General features: G+C 47.5%; 1 pseudogene; it reads right to left on the reverse strand.

Moving 5' to 3' along the window:
* Positions 1 to 8683: 8683 nt before the first annotated feature.
* Positions 8684 to 16566, reverse strand: LOC119514740 (annotated as a pseudogene).
* Between the last annotated feature and the right edge of the window lie 11103 nt (positions 16567 to 27669).

The following is a 27669-nucleotide window of genomic DNA, read 5'->3' on the forward strand; positions in this document are numbered from 1 at the left end:
CCTGGACAGGGAGATGAGAGAAAAACCCTCAAAGGTTGTCATTCTCCTTACTTTTACCAGTTTTATGCAAATTCTGCCAGGGCAGACTGATGGGGATGAGTCCCTTTGTTATCATCACTAGGTGGGTTTATTCAACAGATAGGGAAAGCCAACGGAAGATTCCTCAAATCCTGATTTAGCAAATGCTCTTCTGAGGGGACAGTCCAGCAAGCAGCAGGAGGGTGTGCAGTTAGGCCTGCCTCTTGACCTTTGCCCTGTGCCTATAATTGTGGGTAAAGCCACCCATCGGATTGAAAACAACGTGAGTGAGAAGAGCCTAGGAGGCTGAGGCCGATTTCCTTGCCTTTCCTGGGCCTTCCATTCAACCTATAAACTTCGGATCTCATCCCCTCCCTGCAGAAAAGCAGCAGCCCCTCATTGCTTGCTTAATAAAGTACAAATGTCCTGCCCTGGCACTCGAGGCCTTCCGTGGGGATCTCTCGCTCACTACCTTTCTAGCCTGACATACTCCTGCGTGCCTTCACAAACCCACCCTGTGGTCCTCACAGGGCAGAGAGTGTTGTTTGAAAATGCAAGTGGAAAGGGACAGTGCTAGTGGCATTAGTTGCAGGAGAATCCCAGGACCTGCGACGCTCGGACAGACTCACACGGGGAAGACATGACTCGGAGGTAAGGCCAATAACACCTCCGATGGGAACACGGGCCCACGTGGCCTCTGCTCACGGTGTCACTTCACCCTGGCACCCCCCTCCCCCACCAACCCAAGGGTCCAGATGCCCTCAATCCTTCGAGTTCTCACTCAAATCCTTTCTCCTCCACAAAGCTTCTGCCTCTGCTCCGTGCTTGCTGCTTCCCTGGCCTGAACTCCTTATTCACATTCCCATGAGGCAGTTGCTTGAGTGTGTGTGCCTTTGTGTGTGTGCATATCTTTGTATGTGTTTGTGCGTCTCCCTGTGTGTATGTATTCTATCTTCTCTAAACTGATGAAGGGCAGGGTCTTTGTATGGTTCATCTTTCCTGCTTCTTCTTCTTTCCCCCAACCACCCCCTGATCTTTTTCCCAAGCCACACATGCCTGGCTCTGTGTGTGAATTGCCAAATATTTGTGGACTGATAGAGATGGAGAGTATGCACTGACGTTAGGCAGGAAGGCTGGAAAGTGAGGCTCATGCCTGTACATTCAGATACCTCCAGCTACTCTGCATCAGGTTCTCTGGGCCCAGGCAGGCCAAGCCCTCCTCATGTCCGACCCCTGACCATGCCCCAGACTCAGTCCACTCTTGCTTCATCCACGTGCAGGCTCCGCCCTTGGTGACACCTGTCCGCAGCTCACTCTCCCCTGCTTCTGTCTAGAAGACCACTCTTCTCTCTCCTCCCTCCTTCAGTACCCCCTCTCTCTTCCTCTCTCAAGCCCAGCCAAAAATCTCCTTTCTCTAAGAATTCACCTCTGGCTGATCTCTTCCAAACCTTCCTTTGCACATAAAAGGGACCTTGGCTCTGGAACTCCAGTAATACCAGAATTGAGATTTGAAGAAAAAAGGAGTGACGCGGCCTGCCTGGGCAAGGTCCAGATGCGCAGAGCTGGAGGAGAGAATGAATGCACATGCACTGGACCTGGAGAAACCAGTTTATGGTTGGATCGGACTGAATGCTCTTGCATATGATGCTGGGGGCGTAGTGGGGAGGGGTATCTCTCCAGCACCCTACAGCGAAGCTACTTTGGCAGAGTAGATCAGAAAAGACAAGACTACTTTGGGGGAGCATCAAGCTGTTATCATCCCCTGGAGGACAGGAAAGACTATCTGGATTAGTCAGAAAAAAAATATGACGAAGGAATGGCTTGGACCAGCTAAGCCTGGTTGAAAGACACTTAGGTCTGAGGCTTGCAAACTCTGGCCCGTGGGCCCAGGTCAGCCCACCCCGTTTTAGCATGTGAGCTAAAAATGGTTTTTACATTTGCAAATGGTTGGGGAAAAAAATCAAAAGAATAATATTTCACAACACATAAAATTATATGAAATTCAAATTTCAGTGTCTATAAGTAACATTTTATTGGAGTCTAGCCACACCCATTCATGCTGCAACAGCAGAGGAGAGTGGTTATAAGAGGCCATATGGTCCCCAAAGCCTAAAATAGGGACTATCTGTCCTTTGCAGAAACAATTTGTTGACCCCTGACTTAGGGGATTAGATGGCCTTGGAGAAGAGTGGGGTTACTGGTGAAAAGGGAAGAACCCTGGAATTTGGAAGTCCTGAGCACCAAGAGGGGCTGAGGGCTTTAAGTCAGATACCCATGTAATTGTCAACAGAGTCCTGGATCGTGTTCAAGGCTCTGGTGATCCAGGAAGCAAAGGGAAGTTGGACCATGTGCCCCAGCACACAGACCTGAAGCCCCTGCTGCCTGTGGCTGGCACAGGTCTCTGAAGTAGGCAAAAGGTGGGGATGGGGGTGGCCAACAGGTGGGAAAGGAAGGAAGGCGATCCCCATGGTCCTCTAGAGGTCTGAGGATATCCAAGTCACTTCCGTTCTGCTCCTCTACCCTCAGGGAAGGGTTTGCTCCTGGACTGTCCTTCCAAAGCAATGAGAGGCCACAGCCAAGGAAGGGAGCCCAGTGCAGTGATGAATCCCCAAAATTGGGGACTCTGGGAGTGTTTGCCTCTAGGCAGAGAAGTCTCTTGGTTAAGACCATGTTTACCCGGAATAGCCAGGCTCCAGACTCCCAGAGAACCTACCAGTGTTCCTTATTGTGGACTGTGCCAAACTTAACCTTCACTGGGCATTCAAGGACAGATGAGCCTGCTGTCTCTGGCTAACAATCAGGTCTTTTCCTTTGTTGTCTTTCCCAAACTCTCAGTGTGAAATTCTGTTTCCCTCTTCTGTAGCAATGATCCTCCCCTCCTCACAATCCTATTCAACACTTACTTCCTGTCTAATTCCACTCCCACTGAAATCACAGCAGCACAGAGTTGAAAAGGAGCATTTTGGGTCTTCGGGAGCAACCCCTCCATTCCCCAGGCAGGAAACTCAGAGAGGTGAGGAGACTTGCCCAGCGTCCCACAGTGTGCGGGTGGCAGAGGCAGGAGTGGAATCCAGGGCCCCAGGCTCTCAGCCTAGTGTCATTCCCATCACATCTCTCAGCTTCCAAATGTTTCTATATTTGAGGCATCTTGTCGTGTAAATCCTTCATTTGCTCTCACAGAGGCGAAGGTGCATGTTGTTCTTCATTCCTTTCATGAATACACTTTTGTCCCCAGCTAGACTATACTAAATGGGAGGCAGGGACAATGTCTTCATGCCCCTTCATGCCAGTGAGATGTGGTGATGCTTGCTGACGCTAGGAAACTCTGAGCTGGGCTTCTCCAGAAGGCAACTTGTTAAGTGGAAAGGGCATGTATGGGCTTCGGAATCAGAAAGACTTGGGTCTACATTCTGGCTTTGCCACTTACTAGCTTGGGAGACTTGGGAAAAAATTACTTAAAAACTTCATGCATCCATTTTTCCTTCTCAAAAAACTAGGGATATGGATATCCTCTTTGCAGTGTTGTTGAGGAATAGATGAGATGATAGGTGTGAACATGCTTAGCAGGGGGCCTAGTGCACAGTGATGCTCAAAATATTCTAGTTCCCTTCTCTATTTGTATCTAGGAAGCTGCCTGCCTTTCCCCAGTATCAGAGACCAGGAAAGTTCTTTGGAATCCTGAGACAGCAATGGGTACCTCCTGTGCCTCTTGTACCATGCCAGCCACTGGGAAGGGGGATAAGACCATCGTGGATCCAAACCTGGTTTGTGATTTGAACAAGCAGAAGCAGGAGGGGTTGAGTTCTCGGCTTCCCCTCCCCAGGAGACCAGAGGTCTTGGGATCTGTCGCTTGGCTAAGCACTCAGAGAGCTGTGTCCAGTTCTTATCTGAGGGTGCAGGTTGGCTGAGCTTGTGTTGTGCACAAAGGATTTGTGCTTTAGTTTTTGTTATGTCACTGTTGTTGTGAGTCCTTTTATATCTCTAGGTCTCCGTTCACAATAATGGGGTTAGTCTACCAATAGTTTTCCAACTGCCTAGAGGAGTGTCAGAGGGTCCAGTGGGGCTCTGAGCCCCTCCTTCCCCTGCTACATCTAGAGAGTGGTGAGTTTATCAGTATTACACAAGAGCCATTGTCACTGTTATTGTTTGAAGGGAAGCTTCCATGGCTGCAAAAGTTTGAAATCTCCCGTCCTAGAAGCTGTTCTCAAAGGTTCCCTGTATCTCTCAAGCCGGTTTCAGACCATGAACTGGGCAAGGCTGTGATGCCTCCTCTCCACTAGGTGGCAGTGGCCTGTCTCCTGCTGCAGGCATCAGCTGTGTCTACAAGTACAAGACGTTCAGAAAAATATCCCGGGGACGAGATCAGGAGGATGTTTGCGCCAACACTGGAGATAGGTAAATAGGTTGAGGTGACCCTCTGCAGACAACTTCCTGATATTGAACCTCCTGGGCATCTGTGGCTGTAAATATACCAACTGTCCTGCTCCAACCACCAGCCAAACTGGTGTTACCCTTCTCTTTGCCAGGTGGGAGACTGCCATCCAGTTCTGCTTTAACTCTTTCTCAAACCAGTGAGACTTCAAGGGTGCTGGACCCTCAGGCTTTAGCGACCTGAGGTCAGTGTTGTGAGATTGCCAGTTAGTTGTCAATGAATTAATAGCACACAAAGGGGACATCAGATTCTCTTTCTGAGGCCCCAGAAGTCACCCTTCTAATTTCCCGAAACACTCATGAAAAGGCATGAAGTTAAATCTGATAGACTGATAAGTGCTGGGGGAGGCTTGACCTTCCATCGGGTGCTTGCTCTTACAAGTGAGTAGACCTTGGAAGGATGAGTGCTGGGTATGTAAGTTGGTCCATTCATTCATCCAGCAAGTATTGCTGAGTACCTACTGTGTGTTGTCCTAGGCTAGCTGCTTCAGGGGATTAAAAGATGAGTCAGATGCAGGTCCTTTATAAAGGGGCTAATGCAACTTAGTCCAAATGATAGGTGGTCACGTCATGTGTACTGAAGCTTCATATTGCTCCTTCTTCTTCCTTCTGAATTCTGGTCCTTATTGTTTGGCTCAGGTTAAAATTTAAATGATGAAGGCATGAAATGGGGAAGGAACATGGAAAGGAAGTGGTGGGGAGGAAGCCGTAGAAGTTCGAAAACATTTGCCATAAGGAATCCATATAATGAACTTTAGAATAGGCTATACTACCTGTTACTGAAGTGCATTCACATTAAACCAAAGCATTTCTCCCGTATCCTCCCACCAATTTTCCTGGAGAAATGTGATCCTTTAATTTTAAATGATCCACAGAGTGTAAAAATAAAACAGAATGGATCATACGTCCCTAACCCACAGGTAATATTTTTAAGAATACATACACATCACTAACAAGTGCAAATAGTACGGAAAGACAAATAATGAAAAGTAAAAGCCTTCCCACAACTTTCCTCCCAAAGTCCCTCTTCTCCAAATAACCAGTGTTAAGTAGCTTAAATTTCTTTCCAGAAAAAAACAAAAAAAAAAAATCCTGCATTCAGCAGCACGTCTCTTTCAGCCTCTATGCCCTCAGATATTCTGATTATTTATGCAAAAGAGATCACACTGTACCCATGGCTCTGTACCTTGCTGTGTTCATTTATTGAAATATGGCAGATGTCCCTCTACAGTAGCACATACCAATCCACCTCATTCTCTTTATAAACAGCTAAATCATTTTCCATCATATAGATCTATGTTTTATTATCACCAGTCTGCTTTTGTGAGGCTCGTTGGTGATTTTCAGCTATTTTGCTGAAAAAAAAAAAAGAACCAAAAATCTGCAATATATGCTGCCTGATTCTAAAAGGGCTGGTGATCTCTGCTCACGTTTCCCCACAGGACGACAGGGTTGTACCCACGATCCTGAGACATAACCTTCGGGTAGGGAGATGGCAGTGCTTGAGCCCCTGGTGCTGCCCAGTGGCTTCGTATTAGGAATACGTGACTTGGACGCCCTTGGGGAAGTCGTTACTCCTCCAGTTCCTGACAAGCTGGCTTGGCTGCCACCAGGCTAGCCACCCAGAGCATGGACTGCCCAGGGGTGGGGTCCCCGCCTCTCCCAGGTGGTCGAGCACTTGCTGGGTCAGTGGACCAGCTCCCAGGGGCTCTTGGCCCTGGATTTGAATGGGTGGCCAGAGAGCCTCACCCAAGGCCAGGTTGTTCCGCTTGGTTGGTGTTCAGAGCTGCACAAGGCTGCTCTGAGATTCACAAACAAACAGGAAGCCAGTCCACTTCCTCCTTGCTGTGGCTGGTCCCCCCTCCTTATCACCCAGTTAGCCCAGAGGGGAAGGGGCAGCCCAGGATTCAGAAGGCAGCTTCCTGGCAGAGGTGATGGAGTATTTCTGGGTCCCACCGTGAGGATGGGCTCCCCATTTCTGGGCATCTATTTGCCCAGCTGGGACAGCCTTATTGATGATCAAAGTTAGGCTCAAAACTCATTCCCACCCAGGAAGTGTTTTCTGATAACCCCCACCCTGATTTGATTCCCCTTGACGGCTTTGGTGCTGAAGTCCACTTCATTTGAACTTACAGCAAGCTGCTCTCTAGGTGTCTGTGCTATGAGAGCGTTTTCTCCCTGTAGGCAGGGCAGCCATGTTTTCCTTCTGCCTCTTCCCATGACCCACCGGGCCCAGCTCTGTTCTCTCTACTTATGGAGGGTGATCAATAGGTGTTTGTGGACTGAATGACTGACCAACTCCAAAAGAGGGGCCAGGGGACAAAGGAGAGGAACAGGGTTATGCCCGCCGCTCCACTGGGGCCAGAGGCTTTGCTGCGTGGGACCGGGAGGCAGCTGAGCCTGAGGGAGTGGCAGGGACAGCTAGGAAAGTGCAAAGCAGTGGGATGTGGCTGGGTGGAGGCTAGAGATGAAAGCTGCAGGTATTCTGTCCACTCAACAAGTCCTGGGTGCCCACCAGACTCCTTGGAAAAAATGGTTCCCCAACTGCAGAGTTACCATATACTTTTTACAGAGGTTGCCCATTTTAAAGGAATTAGAATTTTAAAAATAGAGTCAACATGAAAACACTGCTGAACATATTTAATTCTTGGCAGTGACCCTGAGCTTACATCACTTTAGAAAACATTAGACGTGGGCCAGCAGCCTGCACAGAATAGTGATTGCTTTAAAAAAACAAACAAAAAGAACACCTCTCATACCAACCTGTTTAGTTGCCACTCTGCTCTTAAGAAAGCTGGGTGCAGAAGCCAGACTGAAAAGCAAACAAGAGTAACTACAAAGCCCTAAAAGCCTAGTTAGTCACCCTTGCAGTTGTTTGGTCTTCAAATGAAAGTTACTCTATTACACACCTAGGGTGCAGAAAAGAGTCAGACCCGTGGGGACTGGAGACTCGCAGGTGAGGATGGAGTGGAGAATGGCATGGGAAAAGACGACCAGGCTGGGTGCTGAGGCAGGAAAAAGTTGAAGCCAAAAGGGCTGCTTGGTAGCAGAGACCTTCAGGGACTGGTTAGAGAAGGGCAGGGCCTCCCAAAGGCTGAGGAGACATGCAGAAGCTGAAACGGCAGCTCTGCAAGTCCCTTCGAGGGACATCAAAGCTCATGACGCAGACCATGCAGGCGGACCGCGGATGGCCCCGGTGGCTGTTCCGGGAATGTGAAGGTCCAGGTGCTCCTTGTTTGTCTCTGAGCTCCAGTCACAGCCTTCACGGCATCACCCAGGAGTTCAGCTCCAAAGGGGAGTGTAACAGAGACAGAAAGGGGGTGGGGGTGGGGGATAAAGGCAGGGCCTAGCAGTGTGGCAAAACACCCCTAGCCCTCCCAGCCCACCTGCACCCCCATCCAGTCTCAATTGGACAATGAGAAGTGAGTAACAACCTCAGGTTAAAAATATCCAGCCTTGTTGTCAAGAGAAATAAGAACAGGAAGGAAGTGTGGGGAGGCAAGGCCAAATAGTCAAAAAGCCCCAGAGTAAGGGATGAGATGTTATTAATTGGCGGAAGCTGATCAGGTGGAGCAGGTGGTGGGCACCCTCCGAATGTCTGAGGAGATGGCAGGCAGGGGACGGGGTCATGAAGGGCTTCTCCTTCTTGGGACTGGTCCAGGCAGCTCTTCCCAGGGAAATTAATTTGACCCACTAAGACCAGGACTGAGATCCCCTCGAAGGGCCTTGGCCCTGGATTTGAATGGGAGGCCAGAGGGCCTCATCCAAGGCCAGGGGGCACAGGTCCAGGATGACCAAGGGGAGCCTGTCATGCCTGTCATGCTCTCTGGGAGCAGAAAGCCACCTGAGCCACCAGACGCTTAGCCCTGAGCAGGGTGGAAGGGTATTCAGCGGACCTGGGGGCCAGTGAGGAGGCCGAGTGAGGTGGTGCAGTGCAGAGCTGACAGTGTCAAGATCAAGATCGGAGCTGTGGATCCAGCGTGCCTGAGATTGACTCCTGACTCAGCCATTTACAAGCTGTCTGATCTTGGATTGTCATGCACCTTCTCTGGGCTTCTGTTTCCTCTTCTGTGAAATGGGACAGTTCCCACCTCATAGTATCATGGGGAGGATTGAGTGAGTTCACATACATGGCTGCTGGTATCTAGTAATTGCTTTTAAGTGTTAGCTTTTGGGAGTTGGGGTTGGGGGCAGAGCAGGTGACAGGTACACCTTATGTCGATGGAACAGCCCTTCACAGAGCTCCTGCCACCACACCTGGCAGGAGGGGGTGGGGGAAAGGAGGGTTTAGCGATACATGAGGTATGGGCCCATGTGGTCAGGAACCAACATCTTATAAAAGATACAACTAAACAATCTAAACCTTTCAGCATAATACAAGAGAGTTTCATATCAAGTGCAAGGGTGCAGAGAGCAGGAATACCTTTCTCTGCCTGCAGGGCTCAGAAGGCACCAAGAAAGCTGGTCTTGGAGGCTAAGTAATAGAATTCACCAAGAAGAAAAGAGGGAACAGGAAAAGATATTCCAAGTTACAGGGAATATGGAATCCAAAGTGGGCAGGTGGCTCCTGGTGGGTTGGGTAGGAGTCAGGAGCAGGGAGAGCAGCTAGGGTGACTAGTTTGGAAAAGTCAACAGGGAATGGCCTTGTAATGCTCTGCCACGAGTTTGTACCTTATCCCATAGGCAAGAGGAAAATGGAGAGACTAGGGAGGGGAGAGAGACCCAAATCAGAGTGTATTTGACAGATATCTCTGCAGAAATGTGGAGGTTAAGTGAGAGGGGAAGAGAATAGGGGCAGGAAGTTCAACCAGTTAAGTGGCCCCAGCAGTGGTCAGAGCAAGAGGACCCACTACGGCGGCGGTGGTGAGAATGGAGGGGAGGGCTCTTAGAAAGTGGACCAACTTGGAGAGATGACAAGGAGGAAGGCATGGAGACCAATTCTGGTTTCTAGTCCAGGCAACTGGGCATTTAGTCGTGTCTTTAATGGAGATAGGGAATAAAGGGAGAGAAGTGAGATTTACAAAGGGTTTTAGAGCTTGAGGTGGCTGAGATAGGCAGAATGGCACTGAAGAAAACAGAAATGGTAGGTGCAGTGATGGGAACGAGGTTTGCAGGGGGTGGCGGGTGGGGGTGGAGTCGGTATCCCTTCAGACTGAGTCAAGAAAGCTTGACTATTATTTTAATATATGAGTTGGGCATGTACGACATGTGAGTTCTGCTGGGGGAAATATGGCCATTGTAGCAGAGGGGTTGACAGGGCTCCCTCACTCATTAGTTCACGGCCAGAATACTGCAAAATATCCCAATTTACATTGCCTGGTTAAGAGAAATAATGGTTATTATAATATCTAACTTGAACTAAGTTAACCTTTAAAAAATAAACAAAGGGCTTAAAAAGAGTCATGCAAAAATCCCTGCAGATTAAAGATCATCCTAATTCAGCAAACTCTAGCAAATAAGAAAATGGCAAAGCCAACTTCTCCCCATGTGAGCTCTTCATGCCAGCCCCATTATGAGGTTAAAACAGAACAATCAAATCAGACCTAACATGAAGATGGCTAAAAAAAAAAAATTGTAATTATCAAGGTGTCTATTTGAGATGTGAACTTATACTTCTATGACTGTTATAAATGAACCTCACCCCAAGAATATATTCTGACTTGAGATACTGGCTAATAATCATAGGTTACGTATAATATTTATAAATAATTAAATTAAATATACATTAAGGGAGCATACTCAAATTTTACTAGTGATGGGATATGGAGATTTTCTCAGGATTTTTAAGTCATAGGTTTTAGGTCCCAGGGAATAAACTGGTTTCCTACTGTATCAGGTCAACACATCTGAAATACTATGTATTGCATTTACCTCTTAGAACAAAGGATACTTGTATTCTAGAGCATAACCACAATGGCTCACTTCTCTTTCATCGCCTTAGTCCTTCTCTTCCTTCTGGAGATGAGGAAAAGATTAATCGCGCTCCCTGGAGAAAAACATTTAGTAAATACAAGGCGTTGCCGAAGTTATTGTTACTATTAACAATGTCAGTGGGAAGCAGTGATGTACACGGCTTCAAGGGCTTCTAATAAGGATCCAGGCTTCTAAACATTTCCAACCATTCATCTCTCAACACCACGTGAATCCACAGATCCTTCTGGCACATGAGTCCTGTGGGGCATGGAAGCTGCTGCTGAGAACAACTGAAAACCCCAAACACTGGGATTAATGGCTACATTATTATCAGAAAAATAGATTTTAAGTAGAAAAAGGCTACAAGAAAATGTCCATCAGCAGGGAAATGGATAAACAAATTGTGGTATGATGGAAATACAATAAAAAGGAATATGTACAACAACATGGGTGAACCTCAAAATAATCATGCTGAGTGAAGGAAACCAGACAAAAAGAGCACATACTGCATGATTCCACTTACGTAAAATTCTAGAAAATGCAAACTAAACTATAGTGACAAAAAGTAGACCACTGTTTGCCTGGGATAGCAGGGACACCACAGAAAGATGGAGAGTGGGATTACAAAAAGGCATAAGAAAATATTTGTTGGTAATGGATAGGCTCATTATCTTGACTATAGTAATAGTTTCATGAATTGCACAGATATCAAAATGTACCAAACTGTACATTTAAATATAGGCAATTTATCGTACAGCAATCATTTCTCAATAAAGCTATTTTTTAAAAAATTAAAAGACTGCAAGAGACAAGGGAGGAAATTACATATTGATAAAAGGTTCAACCCATCAAGAAGATATAACAATTGTAAACATAAATGAACTTAACAAAGAAAGGACAGGATTGTCATTCTCTGAGGAGGGAACCTCCTACTCAGGGGAATCCAATGACAATGACTGGACTGGATCAGCGACTGGCTGAGGGAGGTATTCCCATGGTGTCAGCCCATGAACCAAAGCCAGGGAACTAACTCCTTCCCTGGAAACTCAGGTGCCTGCATCCTACCTACAGAGGAAACTAGAGAGGGGCGGGGGAACTTGCTGGCCTGTGCACTCTCCTTCAAGGCAAGGAACACACCCATAAAATTTTGTCTTAAAATAATTATCTTTACTTTTTCAAAGTAAAAGTAGATTATTATTCGCCACAATTTATTTCCAACATTTATTTATGGAGCACAGGTCCTGTGTGCAAGGATGTGTGCCAAGTACCATGGAGATGCAAATGACGAATGAGACCGTAAGACACAGATGATCTAGTGAGCAACTTAGGAAATGTCCATCCCCAAAGCCCAGGTGTGCACTTCCAAGGAGACTGAGAGGTCCAGACAAAGAACAACACTGAGGTTCCGAGGAAGGTGAGATGATTTCTAACTGGGATGAAGGTCAGGCATAGTTGTGGCCTTGAAGGCTAGAAGGTCTGGCCATGTAGAGATGGAGGCAGTGGCATTCCAGAAGGGACAAAACCCACAAGCCTGATGCCAGGTGCTGCAGGCATCACGAGGTCGGGCACCTGGTTGCATGTCTCTTTGGAAGGTCCTGCCATATGGGTGGCTCTTCCCCAAGTCCCTGAGGGAGGGCAAAGCAGCAGACGTGGGGTATATATGACCAACAGTGAATAGTTATTCCCGGCTGGCAAAGAAGAGGGTGGTTGGAAAGGTGTATTAGAACCAGATTTTTAACAGCATGTGGACTAAGAGATCCGGAGTTTATCTTCAGTGAGCAATGAGGAGCCCTTGAAAGTTTCTGAGCAGGTGAGGCAGCTGAGCCCAAAGAAGTTAAGATTTTTTTTTGCCCAGGGTTCCATAATGACTTAGTTTGTGGCCCAGACATGACATGTATTCAGGTTTGGATTGTTACAGGCAAAGTGCTGGCCCTTGCACCAACAGATGTAGATGAATCTGTGGGAAAGGGCACCAGGCCAGACAGACAGACTGCTTTTCTGGGAAACCTGGAGCCTGAGTTTCCAAGTAGCTGGGCGTCCACCTGGGGGTAGAGAAGCTGGTGGCTGGACGGCAGTTCTTGGGAACCCAAGAGGGTAGGGCTGGGAATGGCAGAGTGTTGGGATCACTGCAATAAAATGAAGGGAGAGGAGCCCTTGGATTGTCCTGGGGTGTGAGGCACACAGGGCGTGGGGCCTTGCATTCCAGGACGGTTAAGATGCAGCAGCTGATGATTATCATTATTATTCTGGCTCTGGCTTCTCCGACTTTTCATCCTGCAAGACCCTGTCTTGCTGGGCTGGCATCACCATCTAGCAAGGCCGCCTGGGGTGGGGTAGGGCGGGTGGCTCTTGGCTGCAAGGAAACACAATGTGACTGGGTTTCTTCTCCAGTGAGCTCAGAGAACTTTCCAGGGCTGAGCTCCTTCCTGACCCTGGGAACATGGGCAGAATTTCTTCATGGGGGAAACTGAGGCACATAGCCAGGGAATGACTTGGCTGTCGTCCCGAGGCAGAGACCCCTTCCCCTTATCCCTTACTCACTAGGCCATCTTATCCCCACCCAGTTGGGGCAGATTTTGTCAGCCTGGAGGGGAGCCAGAGGAGGTGTGGATTCTAGAAGAAAGAACTGGGCTGGGGCCAGGACAGCAGAGCTGGTACCCTCCTTGCCAGGTGCTGCGGGCATCATGAGGTCAGGCGCCTGGCTGCGCGTCTCTTTGGAAGGTCCTGCCATATGGGTGGATCTTCACTGAGTCCCTGAGGGAGGGCAAAGCAGCAGACGTGCAAAGTGCCCAGCTCTCTCGCCTCAGAGGCCAGACAGGAAGAACCCATCGAGTAAAGATGGGCCAGGGGGCCAGATGTTGGCTCAGAGACCGAGAAAAGTGCGAGTGTTGAGTGTGTGTGTGTGTTGTGTGCATGGTATTGTATACCATTACACAAGGCTTCCAACAGTGACAGGTTGTGACCTGCTGAGATGAAAGCAAAGGGAGAGAGACTAGAAGGGAAGGTAAACACAATCTACAATCAGATGACTGGGTGGGGGGCTGAGTGAAATCCTGTGAAAAGCATGGATCCTGTCAGACAGTGGGAGCCCAAAAAGGGGAGGGAGAAGCCCGAGAGGCGCTGCTAGAGTCCCCGTTCCCACTATGTGCTGTCCACCGGGAGAGTAACGATGTTCGATGTTCGGGAGCATCTTCTGGTTTAAAGGAGATACGGGCTGAGGAGACTGGAGAAGAGAAGACAGTGAGCACGGCTTCGGTGGCCTCCAGGAGCTTTCAATTCCTCATGCCTCCTGGAGCTGCTAAGCAGCCAGGCGTTCATTTATCAACTATTTAGAAAGCAGCTAGATCCGTGGGTGGTGTGGGTACACGAGACGTGGCCTCTACCCTCAGGAGGCTGTCTTCAGGAGAAAGACAATTCTTCCTCCACATATTTGGACACTGGCATTCTGGGCTGAGCTCCAAGGCGTCTTCTTCCTTCCTGGCCATTTTGGGCTCCTGCCACACAGGAGCAACGCTCACTAGCATCCTTGCTGGTTTCTCGATACCCACGCAGACGAAACATCCAGCCCTCAGCCATCACAGTTGTCTCTGGAGCTTGCTGCTGTGCTTAGGTCACTCCCTGTCACACTGTTCTTCTGTGACCCTACCATCTTCCAGAGGAAATACACCCTTCTGCCTATAAAGACTCCCTCGGCTTGCCTTCTCCTATTGGCTACCTGAAGAAGTAGTTGTGGGTTGTTGATCAGATACAAGTTAAACATTTTAGCCTATTTCCCAGGGCCCTCCCATACTTGTCTAGCTCTTATTATTACTTATTATCCCCAGCATATGAGAGTTTGTAATAGGCTCTTTACATCTGAACAACAGTGAAGACCTCTTTAAGGAAACCACTTCCAAGTTTATAGCTGATTTATTCCACAAACATTTCTGAGCAGCTGCTGTGTACCCGGCACTGGGATGAGATAGTTCTGATGGAGACTAGGCCTGACATGCCCCTGCCCTGGGGGAGCCCATGATCTAGCAGCGAGGACAGACACGAATGACAAAAATAGAATGTGGTGAGCGGTCAGACCAGGGGCGACAGTCACGGGGTCCCCGAAGAGTCCACTGAGCTGCATTTCTCCTGCGGCCTCACAGATCTCACCTCCTGCCTGGGTGTCTCACAGAGCAGGGTGGGCCTTGCTGGTGAGAAAGCAGAATGTTCCAACTGGATGTCCACATGGTAAGACCAAGGAGTCACCCACTCCCTACCTATTCTCCCCCGTGGCTGAGGTCTCTCCCTTCCCGAGTTCAGTCTCCTCTCTGGAAGTGTGGCACAGGAAGCAGGGAAAGAATTGAGAACCTAAGAATTCCATGTAAAAACAAACCTTCTGGGCTGCAAAGAGCACTTCATAATTTCACTGTTTTAGGAAACAGCAGATCCCACAGCTTCCCAGAAAGCAGCCACCTTGTTGGGTATGAAATCCATTCTCCTCTGTTCTCTAAGTTGCCCATGGCAGGTGGTACACCAGTGTTTTATTGTTTGTTTTCTGTTTTGTGTGTGTGTGTATCGTGTGTGTTTAGCTGTTTATATTGTTTAATCTAAGTCAAATGTAGTTTACAAAGGGAAACGACAAGTGCCTTTGTATACAATATACAGACGCAGCATCTCACCATGGGGCCCATGATCAGGCGGATGGGGGGAGACCACACTTTTCCCTGGTAGCAGCAGCTCCAATCCCAGGAATGGTTCTCAGTAGAAGGCTGGGTAACTAGGAGCACCCTCACCCAGTCCCAATCTCAGCCCCTGTTTCTGCTCAGTTCCCATTTCCTTGACACCCCCCCCCCCCACCAATCCCTTATAAAGAGACCCATGAGCTAAGACAGGAGGATCATGTCCCTTAAGGCATGTGCCCCATGTCTGGGAAAAAAAATATACACCCTGAACACCAAGTACATGGGAGAGGTACAGGACACAGGGTGAGGGAGAGGCAGGCACCAGGGGGTGGATGGGCTGAGCCTCCAGCCAGCCCTGAAGGAGGCACTGCAGCCAGGTGCTCTTAGAAAAAGAAGGAAATCATACAACCGAAGGGGGAGGGGAGGGGATGGAGGGCCAGGAGTTGTCCCATTTATACACAACATTGTAAACATACACAGTCTGTATTACACGTGCTTCAGTCTGGTGTTTGCTTGTCTGTCTGTCTGTCACTCTGGAGGCTGAATCTCAGGACCCTTGTCTTCCTGCTTCCCACACCCCTGTCTCCCCACTCTGGAGCCTGCAACAGGTATGGTCCCCAAACTTGGTGAGAGCCAGCAGCTTGGGCCCCAGCCTCCACTCTGGCTCCAGAGTCCTGTGCGTCATGTTTGTGTATGTGTGAGAATGTGCATGTATGTACATGGGGAACCTATGTGCAAGTATGTACAGAGAGGCTGGGGGCGGGTGGGGCTGCCAAGGCAAGGCCTGTCTGGAGCCCTTAGCTCACAAGCAGCTCCTCTGCAGGTTTTGGGTGCTGTGATTGTGTTGCACTGAGGGCTGAGCTTCTTTGCACCCAGAGTCTGCAGCCAGCACTACTTGCAGAATGCATGCCAGTGCTAGACGGATATCAGGGAGGGGCATCGAGTTTAAGTCCATGCAGATGAGACATTTGTACCAGTCCCCATGAGATAGCTGCTGTTCAAGTTTCCTGACTTGAGCCTTCAGGGCCCCCAAGGTGGTCACAGCTGAATCTTTGGCGATTTTCTTGATGTCACTATTCTTACAGGTCTTCTGCACTGCCTCCTGCTCGCTGCTGTCCCCGTTGCTGGTGGATGGCATCTCACCACTAGCCCATTTAGAGAACTCAGGCCTGATGCTCCTCACCTGTGCAGGGGATGATGTCCGCCTCCCATACCCACAGTGCCATCCCCATCCACATCCAAGCCGGCATCACTGTCTGGGTTCTCTTTGCCACTGCACACGACGAAGCCAGAGCTCTGAAGCCACTTTCCAGGAGAGAAGCGGCCTGTGTCCACTTCTGCCAGTACCACTCCTATTCCTCAAGGCAGGTGCTGTTCTCATGCTCGATGTCCACAGCATCTTCCTCAGCCATGCAGAAGCCTTCCCTCTGCCCTTCATCCTGCTTCCTCCTTTTCATTTTCCCAGCGCAAGCGTCCAGTCAGGCGGCCGGTTGGCTCACACTCTCAGGGAGGTTTTCTCCCTCCTGCCGGCCCACCTGCTCTGCCGGCTGCTCCTCATCCTGGACCTAGCCGCAGGGGGTTGCTCTAACAGGACCCCGTGGCTCCCAAAAGTTGCCCAGGCCCAGGTGAGGGCGGCGATGCAGGCGGACTCCCCGCGTCTGCCCGGCGGCGGCGGCCATGTTGGCCCTGATTATGGCACCCCGGGTGATTTTAAACCCATCCACGAATGAAGGCTCTCATCCCTCATGCATTTGTTGAATGTTGAGTCAGTGTTTAATCACTATAACTGGTAGACGAGTCTCCCATCTGGCTAACCTAGATGAGAGGCTGCCAATTCCATCCTCTTGCTTATCTCCCCACCCTCTGCAGAATGGAGAAAATAAGGAAAGTTATAAAGAGTTCTCTACTTTGAATACTTCCTGAAAAGGCCTATAAAACTGATATAAACAAAAGGCATTTAGCTCTGATGATCCTCACCCTTTCTAAGTGTCAACATATCATATGGAAACTTTTTAGAGGATGTGACGTGGGCCGAGGGTGAGGGTGGGGTGGGGGTGGGGGTGGGATGGTGGGTGTTGGTATAAGAGAGCCCAAGAGAGCCCAATACAGGCCTCCTGGGTCCTCTCCTGGGACCCTCTCGTGAGTCGGGTTCTCTCCCCACTTGGTGCCTCTGTCACCTTGGGGGCACCATTCCTGGTGGTTGGACTGGGATGGGCCCCAACAACGTTAATGGGGGCTGGCTGTGCATTTGAAGTGCAATGGTGACCTATTCCTTTTTAGGTATTCCAGATAAAAGTGAAAGAGGCTTGAGTTCTAAAAAGAGTAAGGCATTAGAGAAATACAATTTTCAAAGGCTTCTGCCCTGGGTTTTTGGGAGTTTCCTAAATCACGGGGCAAATCACTACATTGGAAAGACTTGGCTTTTATCTTTCTTTCCTTCCTTCCTTCCTTTTCTTTTTTAAACCTTCAGAATCCTAAAACATTGAGTCCCTACAGAAGGATGCCTTTGTCATTGCTGTACAGCCACAGCTGGAACACCCTTTTCCCCCTTCCAGCCTCAATCCTGCCATCCTTTCAGGCCAGGCTAATGCTTTGTGACAACTTCCTCACCTAGTTAAGCCCTGGTTGAACTCTCCTTTCTCGAATTCCCATTTAATTCCACTAAACTACGCAGCTTGATATGATTACATAATGTCTCATATTCTCCAGCTGTTTTATGTGCATGAATCTTGTCTCCCCAACAAGGTTGTAAACTTGCAGAGGGCAGAGAGCATTCCTTCCATTTTGGAGTCCCTCAGAACACTAAGCACAGGGTTGGGTGCCTAACAGGTCTTTACTGAGACCTTCATTTACCTTTTACTTCTCATTAAACATCAGAGAATTCATACTGGAGAAAAACATTCGTAAGTTTAATACATGTGAATTAGCCTTAATTTGGGTGGAGTAGCCTTCTTATACAACATCAGAGAATTCCTACTGGAAAGAAACACTGAATCTGGATGTGTCCATGGGAGAGCCTGCAGGGTGAGTCTGGAGGCTTGGAAAGCACACCTTACTCAATACCATGGAACTCAATTATGTGAAGGCAGTGACTGTGGGGAAATCTTTACTCAAGATGACATCCAGCATCAGTGTTCACATTAGGCAGAAACTCTATGAATGCAAAGAATGTGGGAAATCTTCCTCGACGATCTTCACTACCAACACCAGAGAATTTACCTGAGAGAAAACCAATTTACCTGAGAGAAAGAACCGTGGGGTAGACGCTAGAGATACAACATGGTGAGACTTAGACACGATTCCTGGCTTCGTGGCCCCCTTAGTCTAGACCCATTTCCCAGTTGAAGAAATTGAGTCTAGGAGAAGAAGCAGTACAACTGGAATATTACAAAATTTGAGTAGCACCTTTAACTTTTCATACTCAAAACACTCCCATGTCTGATTTCCTCATCTCTCACAAGGGAAGGGAAGGGGAGGGGAGGGGATGGGAGGGGGAGGGGGAGGGAAGGGGTGAAACCCTCAGGGCATATTATCAATGGAGCCATGAGGCTGGAGGGGCTGCATCACTGGCTTCACTAGGAGTGCTGGAGATGGTGCTAGGTGCTAAGGGAGTCCACAGGTGAAATAGGAGGTCCCACCCCTCAAGTAGCTTAGAGTCCAGAAAGGGAACAGACGCGTCCTTAAAATAAGGTAACTGCTTTAATGGGAGTGCATACAAAATGCAGCAGAAGCCCAGAAATAAGAGTCTCTTTGGAGGAAGCAGGAAAGGCTTCCCAGAGGAGGTATTGTCTGAGCTGAGATGTAAAGCATGAATTTGCCAGACAAACAGATGAGGAGAGGGTGTTTGAGGCAGAAGAAATAACACATGCAAAGGCACTGGAATAAAACTGAGCATGATGGCCTGATTAGGACCCTCAAGAAGTTCAGTACAGAAAGCTCAGTGGAGGGCCCAGGGAGGAAGAGATGAGGCCAGCTAGGCAGTTAGGCAGGGGCCAGATAACATAAGGCCTTCAAGGCTTTGGAAAGCAGTTTGGATTCTCCTCTAAGCAATGAGGAGCTGTATTAGTTTCCTATTGCTGCTATAACAAATTACCACAAACAAATTTTATCTTACATTTCTGAAGGTCAAAAGTTTCACTGGGCTAAAATAAAGGTGTTGGCAGGGCTGGGTTCCTTCTGGAGGCTCTAGGGGAAAACCAATTCTCTGCCTATTTCAGCTTCTGGAGGTTGCCTGAATTCCCTGGCTTGTGACCTTTTCCAATCTCAAAGCCAACAACTGTATCCCTCCAATCTCAGCCTCCTTCGTCACACCTCCTTCTCTGACTCTGACCCTCCCACTGGGTCCACCAGAATAATCCCGGATAATCTTCCTTTCTCAAGATCCTTAAATGAATTACATCTGCAAAGTCCCTTTGGTCATGTAAGGTAACATTTCACAGGTTCTGGGGATTAGAAGATGGACAGTTTTTGGAGGAGGGGGGCCTTATTTTGCTTACCACAGGAGCCACTGAAGAATTCTGAGCAGGAGAAGGGCATGATAGCATTGGGGTGTTAGGGGACTGACAACCTGGGCTCAATCCTGACTCTGCCACTTCAAAGCTATGTGACTTTGTACCATTTTTTGCCTAATTTCTCTGGTTTTCTCATCTATAAAATGGTAGTTGGAAAGACTATATGGGTTCATGGAGATGAAACTCTGAGGACAGTGCTTGGCACATCAAAAGCACTCAATATACTGGGAACATATTGGTGCCCAGTAAGTGCTAAGAACAGTGACCTGGTCAGGAAAAAAACTGTCACAGTTACTGCTCTGCAGAGCAGAGCCCAGGTCCCTATGGCACCCCTTTCCATAGGACCATCAGCACGATGTGGAAGGAGGTACCAAGCATCAGGGGATTCCCTGGCACAGGGGAAACATGCAGCCCCTCTGAATGGTACCACATTGTTCAGTGCACCCCTTGCCTGCTTCCCTTCTGTTGGTGTAAAGAAATGAGGAGTGGAAGCTGACCCCATCTGTTTCCATTTTATTGTGGGATTCTTTCTGGTGTTGGACAGATAATATTAAAGACCAGATGATATTTTGTCTTAGATGTTCTTCTCTGAGGTCACTGAAAGCAAAATTGTTTAATTTGACATGGAGTCAGTTAATAACTTTGTAATCTTACCCATGCATCCAGTGTGACAACAATTGTGCTTGTCAGAGCTAGCAGGGGTCCCTTGCTTTCCTAGTATACCTTCAGTCACCTTCTCTGTCTCCATTTGCTAGTACTGTACTAAAAGAAATCAGGCAATAGGCAAAGAAAATCAGGCTGTGAACCCGCAGCTATCAAAGTATCTCTCTTTTCCCTGTTGCTTTTTCCTCTAGGGAACTCCAAAGGGGTGGATATGGATCTCCTAGCAAGTCACCTGAGGAAGGCTGCCAGATAAGGTACAGGACACCCAATTAAATTTAAATTTCAGGTAAACAATGAATAATTTTTACGTAAGTTTGTCCCAAATATTATTATGTTTAATACTGTGTTGTTAACCAGAATATTTGATTAATCAGAACACTCTGTCCCTCAGCCTCACCATGTAACATTTCACTGTATGTTCTTTGATGCAATCTACAAGGTAGATTGGTATAAACGCTCCAGTACTTTCTAACAGGTGATATTCTTTGTAGTAACTCAGGGAAGGGATGGAAGGACTGGTTCTAGAGGGATGGCAAGGAACTTAGGTTCAGAATAGTGGGGACAGGTCCCTCTTATTTCTCTGTCATGAATGGCGATGGCCCTTCAATAGTGATGCAGATTGTTCTGCTGCCGAAATCTGAGATTCCCATAAGCGCAGCGCTTGCTCTGGATCCACCTGCCCCTGTCATTAATGGGGAGCATCATCCCTGCTCCCCCACGATCTGAGGACCACTGGAATACCCATTCTACTTAATCAAGTACATTGAGTTTTTTTTTTAATTCTATATACTACATGCTTTATATTGCAGTCTTTGATATTTGACTAAGATAATGATGATTCACACCACTGTACAGGATGCGATTGCAACTCTAGCTTTTGATTGGGTCCACATAATTTGTAGTCATCATTGTTATGTGAAGAACAAGAAAGAAAAAGCAATTGGAATTTGCAAGGCTAGTCTCTATTGGCACTCAGCTTTGCTCAAGGCTTCTGCTCCCAGGCTCTGTCCTAGGTGGCTCCCCAGTCTAGAACAACTCTCTTCTTTTTTACTTCCCTCAAGTCCTGACTCTATATTCCCCTCCCTGGTCTGTGAGGGTAGATGCCCTAAGCCCTTCAACTTACCCTGTTTGGCGGTGAGGCTTGGGTCTGTTCCACCACAGCAGACGGCCAGGGGTTTTCCAGGTCACTTTTCACTGCATCATAGTGTTCAGTCTCGTGCCCTTGGCTTGAGACTCGAGTTCTCACATCAAAGCTGTTCGGGCACCTTGTGGTGGCTGATTTCCTACTTTCTGTAGTCCTTATCCCATTTAAACATCCTTTCAGAGACATTCAACCAACGCAAAAGATTATACCAGTTTACGAAGCCCCACAAGAACCTTGGATTTAATCCCTCTGTAAATGAAGTTACCTGCCCAGCCAACGGCATCAGGCCTGGGACAGGTAATGGGATGTCAGGCTGGTCCTCAGATGCACAAATACCGTCTGTGCCCTCCCTCACCGTTTAGAAAAACGCGGCCCTGAGGGGCCAGGGGAATTAATGACTTAATGCCTACAAAGCTCTAGGAACAACTTGCTCCAGATAAGGTCTCATTACTGTTAATTGTTATTATTATTATTGTTATTATTGTGATTAACCCAACTCTTCTGAAGAGCTGCCACAGCTTTGTTAATGACCTCAGGTCAGGGGTTTAATTAATACCTCCTCTGAACGCCAGGGCCTGGGGCGCCATGTAACCGCCTCCACATCCGGGTTCCACCTCCGCTGAGCTCCGCCCACAGGGTCTCCCCCCGCCCCCCTCCTCCCAGGCCTTACCTGAGCAGCTGCCTCATTCTTCACTTTTGCCGCCAACTCTCCCTGCTATTTCAGCCCCTACTCCAGAGACGTCCGTTCTCCTCTTTGCTCCTCCTTCCCGTAATCCACATACCTCCTTTTGACCTTTTTCCGCAGTTTCCTAGTTCCCCGAATATATTTCTTTTAGCGACCAACCGGTTCTCAAGCGCAAAGCCTTTTGGGGATCATAAAAGCTAAAAGATGTTCCCCTGCGCCCACCTTCCCCCCCCACTGCAGCCCCCACTCCCTGCACTGCCTCCCAGGTCTCCCGTCCCACCTCGGTGAGAACCGCGGGGATTGTTCTTCAGGTGGTGTGGCAGGTTGGGTGGGTTGGCTGGTTTAGGCTTACGGAGTTTGGCACTAACGCACAGCCCCGTGCAACTGCCTTCTTTAATTAATTAATTTCAATTTTTTACAAAACATCCCTTGAATTGGACCTCAGTGCATGCCTCTGGGGCATATGTCACATCAATTACAGACAACAATTAAGCGTGCTGTCTAAAAGATTCTGTGAGCCTCTTTAAAGACTCCTAACTGCCTTAGATCGCTCTGCTGTAGATAGATTCTTAGGCAGGACCCCCAGGGGAAGAATTGGGCTGCAACAGTCCACTTAAAGCTAGGAAGACGGTTTCCGGCTGCGGGTCCCTGCACAGACTTGGCTGCCCACGCTCCTAACTCCAGGCTTCCGCTCTGCCTTTCCTTAGAGATCCAGCAGTTTCCACCTTGAAGCTAAACCGTTGCAGGTGGGGTGGTGGTCTTGTTTCACTGGGATAGAACCAATTTCCCTCAAATCCAAAACTCTACCTTTCCATTTTCCTAACTGGCTATCTTGTATGGATAAAGATGAATCTCATACTCTCTCCCAATGGGATGGGTATCAAGTTGATTTATCCTTTTTCTATCAGTAGAGATAGTATATGCGGGGTTAATTGGTGCTTTTCCAATGGTTTGAATTCGGAAAATGGTTGAAGCTATTCTGTGAGGGCAGAGGAGATTTCTTTCTTTCTTTCTTTCTTTTAATTAGAACAAATTTTTATTGTGGTAGCACATATACAACATAACATTTCCCATTTTTATCACCTTCAAAGTATACAATTCAGTGGCATTCATTACATTCACAAAGTTGTGCTACCTTCACCAGCATCCATTACCATCACCACTATCCAAAACTTTTCCATCACCCCAAACAAGCAGCAAGCATTAAGCATTAACTCTCCATTCCCCCACCCCACCCCTCATAAATTCTAATCTTCTTTCTCTCCATGGATTTGCGTATTCTAGTTTTTTTCATATAAGTGACATTGTACAATATTTGTTCTTTTGGGTCTGGCTTATTTCACTCAATATGATGTCTTCAAGATTCATCCATGTTGTTGCATGTGCCAAAACTTTATTCTTTTTTACAACCCAATAATGTTCCATTGTATGTGTATACCACATTTTATGAGAGATGATTTCCTAATGGTCCTCAATTTCCACCTTGTATCACGCTTGGTAGAAGCTCAAGGAAGGTTTATAGAGTGTTGAAGGCAAGGAGGGAAAGAGGCTGCAGAGCAGTTACAAATATTTTTCCATCCTCAAAGCAAACAGGCAGAGAGGAGACTGGCCCAAAACCTTAGCCTTATTAAAATAACATTGTGCTTTATATCCAACTGGAATAAATAAAAAGAAAAAAAAAAAAAAACATTAGAAGACCAAGTAAACATGCCTTTCCTTATCTATTTAACACATTTATTTAGTGGCTCTTTTGTGAGTTGACCATGAATCACACTGTTCTTTTATGTTTGCCCGAATCATGGCTGCCCATTTGCGTCCAAACTTCCAGAGGGCAGAGACCACATGTAATCAATTTGCTTTGTATAGTATCCAGCAAAGGGTTGCAGCACGGGGACATAGAGAGTCCTGGACTTGGACCCTGGTTTTAGTTTGACTCTGAGACCCTTGGTCTCCTTTTTTTTTTTCTGTTAAATTTTTTTTTGTGGGGAACATGTTCTGCCCTTCCTACCACCCAGGGTTGAGGGAAGGATTAAACGAAATAATGCAGAAGAGAGATTTGTAGAAATTGTGACATAAGTGTTTTTTTTAAATCATAAAATGCTTGATTTTGATGATAAGGACACCAGAATAATCAAAATCCAAACTCTGAGATGTTCCAGATTGAAGGGCTGATATATAGAGACCACAGCTGCAGGGTTCTATGAACCATATGTGGCCCCAGGCCAGGCCGAAATGGGTAGCTGTCAGGAAAGGGGGGCAGCGTTAGGGTAGAAGTTGCTGTGGCAAAAACCAAGCTTTAGAGCATAGAGACATTGGCCAATCCAAGGCAAACAGCTGCACTCACACAAATGGCCTTTTAGAGCAACCACTTTTTTTTTTTCTTCTAGGGTATCTTGGCACTTATTTTTAATTTCACTAGAATTCAAGTGGGGACGGTGGGATATGGGGAGGCCCAGAGCGAAGATGGCTATGGCACCCAAGTCCCTTTACAAACGACTTTGACCCTTCATACTGTATACAACATGCAAAGCCCTTTGATAGAAAACCAAAAGTCCAGGTTTCTGAGCTGTCTCTGAACATTGTCACTTAGAGATATGAGACAAAGCTAATAAAAAGGGGAAATCTAGGACAACTTTATTCAGTTTCCCATAGACAGGGCTTAGAGATGAGAATTGGATGGTAATTCTTAGGAAAGGAGTGGATTTGCAATATATTAATGCACACAGTCAAATTTCTAGAGTAGAATATTAAGTATCAGATCTGGAAGACCCTAAAAGCCATACAATCCTCTTTTTACAAAGCCTAAAAGGTGAAGTGATTGAGCAAAGTATGAGAACCCAGGAGGCCATGACTCAGGCACTGTTTCCTAGTCTGGTGCTATAGGACAAGGTAATATTAGTTAATGGGCGAGCAGGGAGCCATGGCCACTGTCCCTATGTAAATACAGGTGGCAAGAACTACAACTAACTTAGGGTACCTGCCTGGAAACTTGATGAGGAAATGCAGTGAGCTGGGAGCTTGCTTCAGGCCATCCAATTCAGCTTATAGGAACCAGATATCTCCACTGCTGTTTAAATGAAATGTATGAAGATTTTAAGAACTATCAAAGTGTATAGAATTTTTAATAAAATATCTGAATTAAAAAAAAACTGGGCTCTGCCAGATTCTTAATAAAGAAAATAATGATGAATTATCAAAAGCCAGGAAACCAGGATGACAGAATTCTGATCCTCTGACAATCAGACACCAGTAAGGCCAAATGTGGGTGCTAAATGTTGCTTGCTATGACTCCGCCAAGCTGCAGGGCCAGCAGCTGAACTTCAAGGGAGGTACTGGAGCTAGCAGTCTGTCAAAGAGTAAATGCCGTCTTCTTGCAATCTGATGAGTGACCACATTGGTTGGCAGTCCCACCCCCAACCCCTTTGGCAGATATATGAAGGGAAGGAGTTAAAGGAGAGCAGAGGAGCTGGGATCCCCAGGGAGCGACCTTGCCAGACCTGAGACCCATGGCCTTCCAAGGCATTAGTCACTGAGGCTCCAAATACATGGGCAAGTCTTACATTGAATCTAAGGTCCTGGAGAATGAAAGGAGGAGAAAAACAACTAAATAGAGGAGATGCAGAAGTGGAATTGAATATTAGAATTATTCTCCATCACATGCCAAGGGCACTTGCTTTTATCCCCACAGGAATCTGTAGCAGTTTTTCAGAAAGAACAGTACACTGGAGTCAGGAATCCTGGGTCCCGTCCTGGCTCTATTGTTTACTCAGCTGGGTGACTTTGGCAGAGCCATTAAATCTTTCTTGGCCTGAATTTCCTCCACTGGGAATAATATCTGTCCTCTCTGCCTTACAAGATTGTTGGAAGAGCTGATGAAACAATGGACATACCCACCCTGAAAAAACCATAAAGCACTCTTCAAATGCAAGGTAGTATTATCACTATTCTAATTATTAGGAACCTTGTGGATGGAGAGTCACAGATACTTGGAAGGGCACCTCATTATTTAGCCACCAAGTCACACATCCCTCTTCCCCAAGCAGGATAGCCCTGATGGGCACAGTGTGTGAAATGGATCAAGTGTCCAAGAGGGCAAAGCTGGACATCTCGGTGAAGATACCCCAGGCTCACCAGGACCCATGATGCCACCTTCTTTTTACACTAAATCTAAGTCTTTCTTTTTACTATTTATACTGCCTCCTGTTTTGCTTGAAAATTTTCTCTCTACCTGTTGAAATAGGGTACTATTTTTAGTGTTTAACTACTGAAGAGACTCACTCTTGACCCAAAGTTGCCAAAACTGTGATCCCTGGGGAGTGGAAAACCAAGCATCTGTTTTTGGAAGGGGCCAAGGACAGAGCCAGCTTTTGGACCCCTTTATTTATAAAGTTTCAGTCTCTGCCCTAAACTTGTCCCACACTCAGGTCATTTTATTCTCTATAGGATTTATTTTGGGGGGAGTGCTATTTTGGGGAGAAGTAGCTACATCTGTATTGAAAATGTCTATGTGCTAGGGAGGTCAGTCTTAGTTCAGGAATATTTGTTAAATGTGCTTTTAATAATGGAAGGAGGATAAGGAGTTCTAATTACAATAAGATTTGGAAAACATCAGAGAAGTTTGGTTTATGGTGGGAAAGGGTCATCCTGACCCTGAGTTGCTGCCTCAGGCCTCTCTGCCCCAGGCCTTTACCCTGAAACATTCATTTCCCCTCTCTGTATCCCGAGCACTTTCCATTATGGAGACACTCTCTTGGCTCTGAACTTAGATAAATACTACCTTGTTAGCTAACAGTACCATTAATTATATAAATGATTAATAGCTAATTAGTCATAATGCTGTAATACTTATAATGGAGGCTTCCTTTCTTGTAGCAGCTCTATGTCTCAAACACACATACACACACACACACACACACACACACACACACACACATCTCCCCTAAGCCTGGCCAAGGAATTTCCTATTCCTTATTCCTGGGACAAGTGGGGCTCTAAATTACCACTTTGGCAATCTCTAAATTTCTCCAAGATAAATTAGCGGTCCCATTTATCTTGTGAATGACCACTATTGCTTGTATTTTGCCTCCTTTATTTCTGTTCTCTGTAGCTCACACTTCCCACCCCACCCCCGGTACCAAGAACGCCAGCAGTCAGATTTTGTTTTACTTTATTTCAAAATCAAACGTTCTTTCAATTTCCAAATCTCACTTCGGCTCACTTTTCTACTTCCGACCCCTCTCTTCGCTTCACCTTTCCATAATCCTAACCCGCCCCCTGTTTTAGGGAATCCCACACCCTCTACTCGTAGCACCCTCCCACTCTACGTTTTGGCTTCGTTTCAGCAACCCCGCCCCCGACCCAAGAAAAGAGGCGCGCATGCGCAGTCCGAGGCTTTACCTGGGCACTAGGGAGTGGGAGGAGTGGGAGGGGGCGGGGGCGAAGCCCGGAGTCGGCAGTTAGCTGGGCGGCGGAACGCTCACAAAGTGGCAAGAGGGAGAAAAGGTGCGCCACAGCCAGCCCCGAGGGGCTGCGCATGCGCGCTGCCCTTTCCAGTGGCCAGGATGCCGGGGTGGGGGGCGGGCGGAGGGAGGTGTCGGGATCCTGTTGGGCGGGGGGGCCAGCGAAGGAAGGGGCCGCGGGCGCGCGCGC

Source organism: Choloepus didactylus, chromosome 18, assembly GCF_015220235.1.
Source record: "Choloepus didactylus isolate mChoDid1 chromosome 18, mChoDid1.pri, whole genome shotgun sequence".
NCBI lineage: Eukaryota > Metazoa > Chordata > Mammalia > Pilosa > Megalonychidae > Choloepus > Choloepus didactylus.